A 9,622-nucleotide genomic window follows, 5' to 3' on the forward strand; every position below is an offset into this window, starting at 1 on the left:
TGTCCAGCTTTAGTTTGCCCCTCACCTGATGCAGTGCCTATTTTCTGTATTCTTCCGTATGCTCACTTTCTGTAAATAGGCCTTTAAATCTTGTTCTTATCTTGTCACATTTCAAAGACAGAGGCCAAATGTCAAGCTGTCTTATGAGGAAGTTTGCTGTCTACTTTTTTCTCTCTGACTTTAAAGTGAGAGGCTTTATGTGACAATCTTACTGTGAAAGCAAACAACAAATGTAAATGTCTGTAACTGAAGTATGCAGATATTTCACTACTTATCAGAATCAGGAAAGCACAAATGAAGTGTGTTTTTATAATTCTGAAGTGTGGAGGAAACAAATATTTTGATATGATCAAAACAAATAAGTACAGTAGGTGATGACATTTCCACACATTATTGTTTGTGTGCTGTATACTTTTATCAGTAAAATTGTATGTCTGTGCAAGTGTAATTGTTATTTAAATTGAAAGTGTGCTCTCTGTAACAACAGTGCACAACCACACCATGCATACTACACTCCACTCTACTCTGCACCACTCCAGGCCACTGCATTTTACTCTGCACCACTTCACTCTATGCCACCGTACTCTATTCCAGTTTACTCTAAGCCCCTCTACTCTACTCTGCAACACTCTACTTTATGTCAATGCATGCTATGCCACTGTGCTGAGCACCACTGCCCTCTTCATCACTGTGCTCTACACCGCTCCACTCTATGGTATTCCACTTTACGTCACTCCACTCTATGTGACTCTACTCTGCAACAATGCACTCTATGCCACTGCACTCTACGCCAATACACTGTACACCAATGCACTTTACTCTGTACCACTCCATTCTGCACCACTCCACTCTATGCACTATACGCTAAGGCTCTCTACTCTGTGCTGCTGCATTCTTTCCTGCACCACTCCACTGTATGCCACTTCACTCTAATATGAAACAATTTACTCTATGCTACTTCATTGTACTCCATTGCAGTCTATGCCACTCTACTCCTCTCTGCGCCACTGCACTCTATGCCACTGCACTCTACGAACCCAGTGATATGTGTTACTCCACTCCCCTTTGCTCCACTCTGTTCAACTCTACACTATGTCACTGCAGTCTACCCAACAAACTCTATGCCATTCTACTCTACACCTCTCTACAACACTCTCCTCTGCAACACTGCACTCTCTGCCACAGAACTCTACTCAATGCTACTACACTCTGCACCACTCTACTCTGCATCTCTCTGCTACTACACTCTACACCACTGCACTCTGGCCACTCTGCTCTACTCTGCTCCACTGCACTCTAAGACACTGCACTCTATGTTACTGTACTCCACTCCACTGTACTCTATACCAGTGCACCAGTACAGTCTACGCCACTGCACTCTAGGCCACTGTAGTCTACTCTTCCTCACTCTAATCTATGCCACTGCAAAGGGCAGGCTCCTCCGCTTGGGCTGAGGAGCGTTATCCCCCCCACCCCGCCAGCAGCAGGAGCTTCAAAACTTTTACAGAGACCATATAATAAACTAAGTTTATTATGTTGTTTCTATAAAAGTGGGTGGGGCCATGGAGGCGATGTGGAGGGACTTACTGCACACATATGTTTGGCCAGCTGTCTCGGGCCGGCCAAACATACATTACATGCGCAGTAGGGTCTCTGCAACCCGGCATTGTGTTGCTGGGCTGGAGAGAGCCTGCACAGGCTCCTAGTCTGCCTGGGAGCGCCCTGACTGGGCACTCCCAGCCAATCCGGACCCTGCATAGAGCAGCGTCAGGATTGGCCGCAGGGCAGGCTAGAAGCCTGTGCCTGCAGCCTGGAGTGACAGGAGAGGAGCGGATCGAGTGGTGTGGGATAAACGTAAGTTTGATTTTTCTTTCTTTCTTTTTTTTAGATCCCCCTACCCTCCTTGCCACGCGCCATGCTGCAGTGCCCCTTTTCCCTCACAGAGTCACTGCATTCTACAACTCATCATTCCACTGTGACACTCCACTCTTCAGCACGCCAGTCTAAAGCACTCCACTCTGCAACATTCTATGGCACGCCACTCTACGCCATGCCATGCCTCTCTACTCAGTAATACAGCGGCAAAGTCAATAGCTCTTTAAAGGCGAGACCTATTGGCTTTGCCAGTACTTGTTAGCTGTTCCTGCTTGGATTTATTTGCGCTAAAAACTAAACCCCATAGTAAGAGCTCTTGGAAAGAGTTTTTTGCTTATTCAAAAACAAACTCCAGTACTCTTTAAAAAAAGACCAAAATACAACTAAAATGTATGTTTTTATGTTTTCATTTTGTAGTCGTTTGGGAAAGGAGACTTGCCAGAAAATGCACGTTAGGCAAGGTAGAGTCGACAAAGGTACAGAACGTCTACTTCGCTTAATTGTAAGCGAGATGTGAAATTAATCAAGCTCAGGAGATACAAAGAGGAATGGCATAGTTCAAATCATGAGACCTCTAGCAAGGAATGAAGAAGGAAGTGAAAACACTCTGTCACACCTAAGATGCGTCAAAGTATCATAAACAAATCCCGTACCTCGGCGCGGTGGCCATGTGGTAAGGCGTCGGTCTCGTAAACCGAAGATCACGGGTTCGAACCCCGTCCGGGCCTTCATGTAGACTTTTATTTATAAAGGTTTTCGCTTATGCAGTGGCTGAATGTTAATTTAAAGCTCCACTAAATCAAACATCTGGAATTCCTTAAGTCACTATTTACAAATGTCACACTCTTCAGTCACGTATGTTGTTGGCCGCGTGGCAGAAATAAAGATTCCTGGAGCTTTAAATTGGACATATCCTGCTAGGCAATTAGAAACTGATTTTGAAAGGGGTCATTGTAGGAGCTTAGAGCATACCGTGAAATGAGTCGCCTCTATTTGAAGGCAGAGTGAGTTTCTTACCTTACCTTTCAGCAGGTCATAACGGTGGGCAGACACAGACTACATGAACATCCAATTCTTGGCCTCTCTGCAGCGAGCACAGAGCCATAGTCACATATATGTCATTTGTAATTCAGTGAAAACATGTGAAGGAAGTAGACAGCTCTCGAAATATGAACAGTACGTACGGAAAAGAAAATGCAGTGTAGTGGGAGTGGGTGGTTTGTGTGTGGAAGTGGAGAGGTTGAGGGGATGCTATGAAGCAGGGGCGGAAGGAGAGAATTTAAATATGGGTCTGAAAAAGATAGAGATGGCGTGTGAACTATGCAGGTATAGAATTTCAGATGTGAGGAAAAAAGGGGAGGAAGTGTCTAACAGGCAGAGACTGCAGAGAAAAGTGGTACAGACACTATAAACTCCTCCTCTTCTATAGGCCTTGCTAATGCTTAATTCACAGTGTCATATTTTCAGAATTGAACGCTTTTCAATTCTAATTATTCACAACAAAATCAATGCTGTTACTGAAATTTTTGATGCTGCTAACAAGCATTGGTAAAGCAAATTGTTCTGGATTCTTGTAGGCATATGTCTGTTGTTTTGTTTTATGACGGGATGCATTCACAGAAACTCACGGTGAGGGGCCACCCAAATACTAGTTAGGTAGCATGCTATGTCACGTCTGTTTACACGTTCGAAGTAACACCCTTAATTATTTAGGCCACACCTCTTGGAAAGGGATCCCAGTTATACTTCTTTGGCCACAGTCCGTGTATACAACACCCCAACTTTTTAATCCCAATTAAAAAGTAGGACACAGTATGGGGTATAATTGATGTGATAGCATATGCTTCTAAATTCCTTTTAATAGGCAGGACAGTGACTGAATTTATTTTATGGATGGGTGTGCACATGCTGGAGTGTTTAGAATGACCAGATATCAAAAAATGAAAACAGATATGCCGATGACTTAGAGGAAGGACTACAGTCTCCCCCCTCCATCCCCCACCCCCACCACACATAGAAGGACTACAGTGTGCCAGTAGACACAGGACTTGGGCTGACAATATACCACTTATAACAAAAAAGATTCAGAAAACATGAAAAAGCATTGCACATTTTTATTTGCAACACCTCATGATTAAACACCATTTAATAAAAATAACGCCAGCAATAATACATTTTGTAAAACAACACATGTAGTGCCATATTGCTCACTACCAAGAAACACTTATAGTGTTAAACAAGTATATTCAGTGCAGGTGTGCTGTAAAAAGAAAAAAAGATATCACAATGTATGCAATGGAAATATACAATCTTACGTGGTGTAACTAGTCCCCACTTTGTAGAGGAAAAAATAGGAATAGTGCAAAAGTCATTGCATTTAATCCATCATAAAGGTAATTCTGCTCATAAACTACAAACTGTAGCACAATCCACTATTGCTATTAACACAAGGTCCTAGTATTGTGCTGCCATATTGTCAAGAATTGAAATGCAGTGAAGGACTCTCTAGTTTCCTCTTGACTATGTGAGGAGATGGTGACTCAGTACCCATGGTTACACCCTGGCCAGTAATATACACGTGAAGGGTGTCAAGTGTCTCCTTAAAAGGATCCCAGTTAGGAGGAACGATTCACAAAGGACAGAAAAACCTCCTTGGCAATATTGCCAATTCTTGATTGTTGAAGGAAGAAGTTGAAAAGCAAGACAGCAAAATCACATGATTGAGAGTGCCCAGCAGAAGGCCTCCCAGAAGAGAGAGCTCTAAACTAATCCTTCTCTTGAAAAAGAAAGCCAAAAATGAGGGACAAAAAGTTGCGTGGGCAATGAATGCGGAAAATAATCTGGGAACAAATGCATTGCAAGCCCATCATCCTCTAGGCTAAGCTTCCTTATGTATAATGTTTGTCAGGAAATTATAGGGTATATATATATTTACTATTGTTTCACACAACTAGTGCTTAATTTGAGAAGATGGTTGCAGGTGGGGCCAACCAACACTCATTTTGGGGACTGGCACTTATTTTTCCTCAGCAGACTTTGAACCAGAGTAAGAGCGGGAAAAACACAAGCGGGTAAAAAGGAGGAAGAGAACAATGGAAAAAACATGATAGAGGAAGAAAGAAGTAACCTGCAAGAGTAAATAATAAAGGAGAATATATAGGAGCAGAGAGTGTCATGTGGTGAATTATAGAAATATGAGGTGGAATCAAGACTACGCAGTCATGACATTCAGCACTCTAAAATTCTACATTGCCGGCTATGGGCTGCTGAGCAAAACTTTGGGCCGTGGCACGTTTTCTTTTGCAACATGAGCACTGCACGCAACACTAGGAAGAAAGCAAATTTGCTGGTCTGCGTGTGTGAAACAGAGAGCAGAAATGCACCATAACTACTAATATATGGTGCACTTCTGCATCCTTCTAGCGCTAGCGCAATGTGTGAAGACTAGTGTAAACGCAGGCACCCTTATACCATGATGCAAGTCTATCTGCATTACAGGCAGAATTGATTTTATGCATGAAGGGATAGCTTTGTGCACAAAAAATAATCCAAGGATGCATTTTCCTCTTTCTATGTATTATGTGGAATGCATAAAAAGAGGAAATAACAAGGTGAAAAAAGATTTTTCTACTTGTTACACCACCCTCAGGCAGGTGCAACAATTAGATGCAGTCCCAGGTTTACTAACCTTTGTAAATCTAAAGTTGCATCAAATCCATGGATGGATGCAGAGGACCCCCTATGTTCTACCCATGGAACCCCTATCAGCTCGAAATTCAACATAACATAAAGTGGCGCAAATCACACTTTGTATGGCTTGGTAAATCTGACTGAAGCCTTTGCGTTGACTTTCCGTCCCCTTGCACGAGACAAGGACAATGCAAAGGCCTAGTAAATCTGGGCTTGAATCACTGGGGAGAGGCTGGCACCATATTGGATTTGGAAGATTAGGCAATACATATTCAAAAGGTGACCCTCTTGTTTAGTCATTGATATAAGGTTAGTCATACATATTCTTCCAGGGGATTGGTGCTTCTCTGAAGTGGCATGTGACGGAAGAAGAACCCCATGTTTGATATGCTTATACCTTCGTACTCTGCCATCCGCATCCCACACCCAGCTCCCTGCAGTGCCTGTGGAACACCCCACCAAACAGTCGTGATTGAGGACAGGCTGGTCAGATGGAGGGAGGCTATACCTCACACAAATACCAGGCATGAGAATCAAGAGGCATTGCCTTTGTTTCTCATGATGCGATTCCAGGGGAATATGCTGCTGCCGGGGAGATCTCTTTAGAAATATAGCACAAGGACTGGTATTTGGCCTCCACTGCCATCAGAAATCAGATCCTGACCTACGTGACCAATGTCAAGGGCAGCATATCTCCCACACACAGTACATCATTGACTCCCGGTGAACGACATTCCATCCACTGTGTAAAATTGATTCGTCAGTGGTTAACTGTACTACTGAAGTTAGAAGAGCCTTGAATGTTTGCTCGAAACTAGCAGTGACTGAACCAAGATCTGGGCGGGCAACGTAGCCAACAAGTGGCTATGGGAGCCTGAAAGAGGAGGGTGTATTGTATGTCATGAAAGGAGAGAGCTGAGCCAGCACCTGAAAACAGAAAATGTGCTACATGTCCATGACCAGAGAATGCAGGCGCTTGATGGAGAATGTGCCTGTTAGGTGGAACGCTACTGGAGCCTGTGGTGTGAAAGGGCTGCTACAGGCTTTAGATGCGGAATTCTGCAAGCACCTGTACAGAGGTAGGGAGGGCGGCAGGAGCTTGGGGGTGGAGGGATGCAGGGATTTGGACGAAGACGCAGCAGGAACCCTAAGGGAGAGAGGATCCTCAGTGCCTGAATGTGCAGAGTGCTGCAGGAGTCTGACTCAAATGAAACGAAGCTTTGCAGAAGCCTGAAGTGAAAGTATTGCAAGCTGTTGATGGGAGAGAATGTTGCAGGGGCTGGAATGAATCTTGAATCTAGGCAGCATTGCAGGAGTCTGGGAGAGTTTGTATTGTGACAGATATGATGTAAGAATATAGGAACTTTTAAAAATCACCCTTCATATATAGTATCGGAGTGTAATTGAAACGTAGATCTTGAATTCAGTACACAAAATGAGTGCTATTTCAGCAACAATTTAACCTTTTAACAACTAGGCTGCATAACTTTGTGTGCTCTGAAAAGGTTCAGGACAAGCAGTATACAAACAACCTATGATAAAACATGAACAACTTCAATGATGTGAGGGTTAGAAGGGGGGAAACATATTTTTATGACGTGAAATGGAGAACATACACAATTCAGGTTCATTCAAATACATAGACCCTCCCTCCCCACTCACTGAAAGTAAAGGGAGATTTCACTCCAGACTCGATATTCAGAATCGCTCAAGAATGGCTGGAGAGCAAGGTCTGAGTTTGGTTTTGCCATATGTGGTGATAGGTACAATTAATAATGACAAAAATGTTAATGTTTCCGATCTTGATAGTATCAATTAACAAGCATACAAGAAAAGATATTTGCTTTCTTCGTCTGTCTGAGATAGGGGTAGGGGAATCAGAGGAGGAAAAGGCCTCTGCGGAGAAGAAGGCGGGAATGATCAGTCCAAGATCATGGCATACCTCTAGGGTTGCCTTATTTGGGGATCTTTTGGGCACCACTTATTGAATTGTATTCAGGGGTGTTGTATCGCTTCGTTTCTCGCTTCTGCAGCCAAAGGTGTTGGCAATTCTCCCACTCAAGGTAAAGTGGAAAGGGGGCTTAGTATTTCTGATTGCCATCTTTGAACATGTCTCCACAGCCCAAGCCTAACATAGATCAGGAATTGAGGAAGACTATAGTCTTTTTGTTCTGCATTTCCTTTCAATGAGCCCTTCCGTCAGGAGTTACTACACAAACTCAGCTCACCAGTTAGACAGATGGGCTAGAGGAAGCTGTGGCTATGGAAACTGTGTGTGAGCCAAAGTTACCATTGGGATGGGGTGTTCTAGGCCCCAGGGATATAGAAACCTCCTTGGTTTACTGCACATACCCATATTTGTTTTTCTTTAAAAAAAATATCCCTTGAGTCTAGTGAGTTTTCTACCCCACTGGCAGTGAATTTGGGATAAATATTCTCAGTCTGCCCCTGAGGACAGAAAGGCTGTGGGGCCATTAACGACGGAGTCAGGCCCAATGCCTGCATATGCTGCCCTACCTACATTTTATTTTTAAACAAACAATAATCCTTGGTATCTACTAGGCTTTCACCAACTCAATGGGGAGGCTGAAAGACTGCTGCTCCCTTTCAAGGGTGGAGGCAAAGCCTGACACCTGGGCAGGAACCCCCCACTCCTTCTTTCTGACCAGTTTTCCCTAGCATCTAGTGGGATTACGGACCCCAGAGTAGGGGTAAAATACCCAAACCAACCCCCGTGGGGCCAGAAATAGTGTTTGGTAAATTCAAGGATGGGCCACCCTATTTTTTTTTATAATTAGTCTCTGCAAACAAATGGGCTTTCTGCCTCATGGGAAGGGTAATCGGGATGTAAGACTGCCAATCATCACTCACCATGGAGACAGAAAGACTGTTCTTTTATCTTGGGGGGAGGAACAAAAGCCCCTTCTCACGGGTACTGCCCCCCCTCTCCAAAGTATTCCCTGGTGTCTAGTGGGTGTGTCCCTGCTTGAGGTTCGAAGTCCCAGGGCAGTCACCAAGTAGGTATGAACCCTTGCTCGAAATGAGTGAGCCCCAGGATCTGTCCAGTGACCTGGAGGAGCGCACCATGTTTGCCATTATTGAATGGACAGTGGACTACTGTGCCTGTCATGGCTTTAGCAATTGAAGTGGTGGTGGCATCATACCGGGTACCATAGTTGTGCCCAGCCAATTTTGATTTATGCCACTGGAGTATAGGCCCACTGGCCCACTCATGTAAACTTTTGCTTCTGTGCAATACAACCCAAGAGTGTGTTGCCCATATTTCTATGCCTGTCTGTCTGAGACATGCATGGTATGTAGAGTAAATCACAGTAATAGAGGTCTGTAAAATCCATTTTGGATACCACAAACCTTCTCTCTTGCTCAGGTAGAGGTGAGGTAGTTTTGCTAGACAGTGGAAGTGTATTGCTTACAATCCTGAAGCTGTATTGAGGACAATTAGAGAATGAGTGGGGAAAGAGAGGGCAAAGGTCCTTTAGAAATTCTTTATGACCTTTTGATGAGAGGAGTTGCTGATTAGTCTTCAAGTAGAACTGCCATTGAGTAGATGGTAGGAGTTAAGGTTGGAACTGCAGTTCTGGTAATTCAGGTTCAACTGAACCCCCTAGGTGAGACCAGCTTTTCTTTCCCCAGATCACTCTTAAGTGTAGCCGATGACAGTCATGTACAGAAAGTTCATTGCTTTTCATACCACTGACGTGGGTGCTCCAGACTAGTGTCTACCCTTCTGTTAGGAACATCACCCTACACAAATGATGTGTTTGGTGAGCAGCCGGAAAATGACCCTTGAAAGGAGAACCAACACTAGTGCGGACAGTGAATCCAGTTCTGAGTTTCCTGTGAACAATGATGGGACTCCTTTGCATTGTACTCAGAGAACTGCTGTGCAACCAGAACTGGTGCCCCTCTGACAGCAAGTTTCTCAAAGGGGAGGGGAGATCACCTAAGTCCAACTGTTGCTGCAAGAACTGATTATCTGTCATAAAGTGCCTAGAAGCCAGTGTTGCTGAGAGAGGGAGGGAAAGAGACTGCTATT

General features: G+C 44.1%; 1 non-coding gene across 1 annotated transcript; it reads left to right on the plus strand.

The window, feature by feature from the left end:
• Window positions 1-2,531: 2,531 nt before the first annotated feature.
• TRNAT-CGU (transfer RNA threonine (anticodon CGU)) lies at window positions 2,532-2,603 on the plus strand. The gene has a single exon. It is a non-coding gene; the product is annotated as a tRNA-Thr (tRNA).
• The last annotated feature ends 7,019 nt before the right edge of the window (window positions 2,604-9,622 follow it).

This window comes from Pleurodeles waltl, chromosome 10 (assembly GCF_031143425.1).
Source record: "Pleurodeles waltl isolate 20211129_DDA chromosome 10, aPleWal1.hap1.20221129, whole genome shotgun sequence".
NCBI classification, from domain to species: Eukaryota; Metazoa; Chordata; class Amphibia; order Caudata; family Salamandridae; genus Pleurodeles; species Pleurodeles waltl.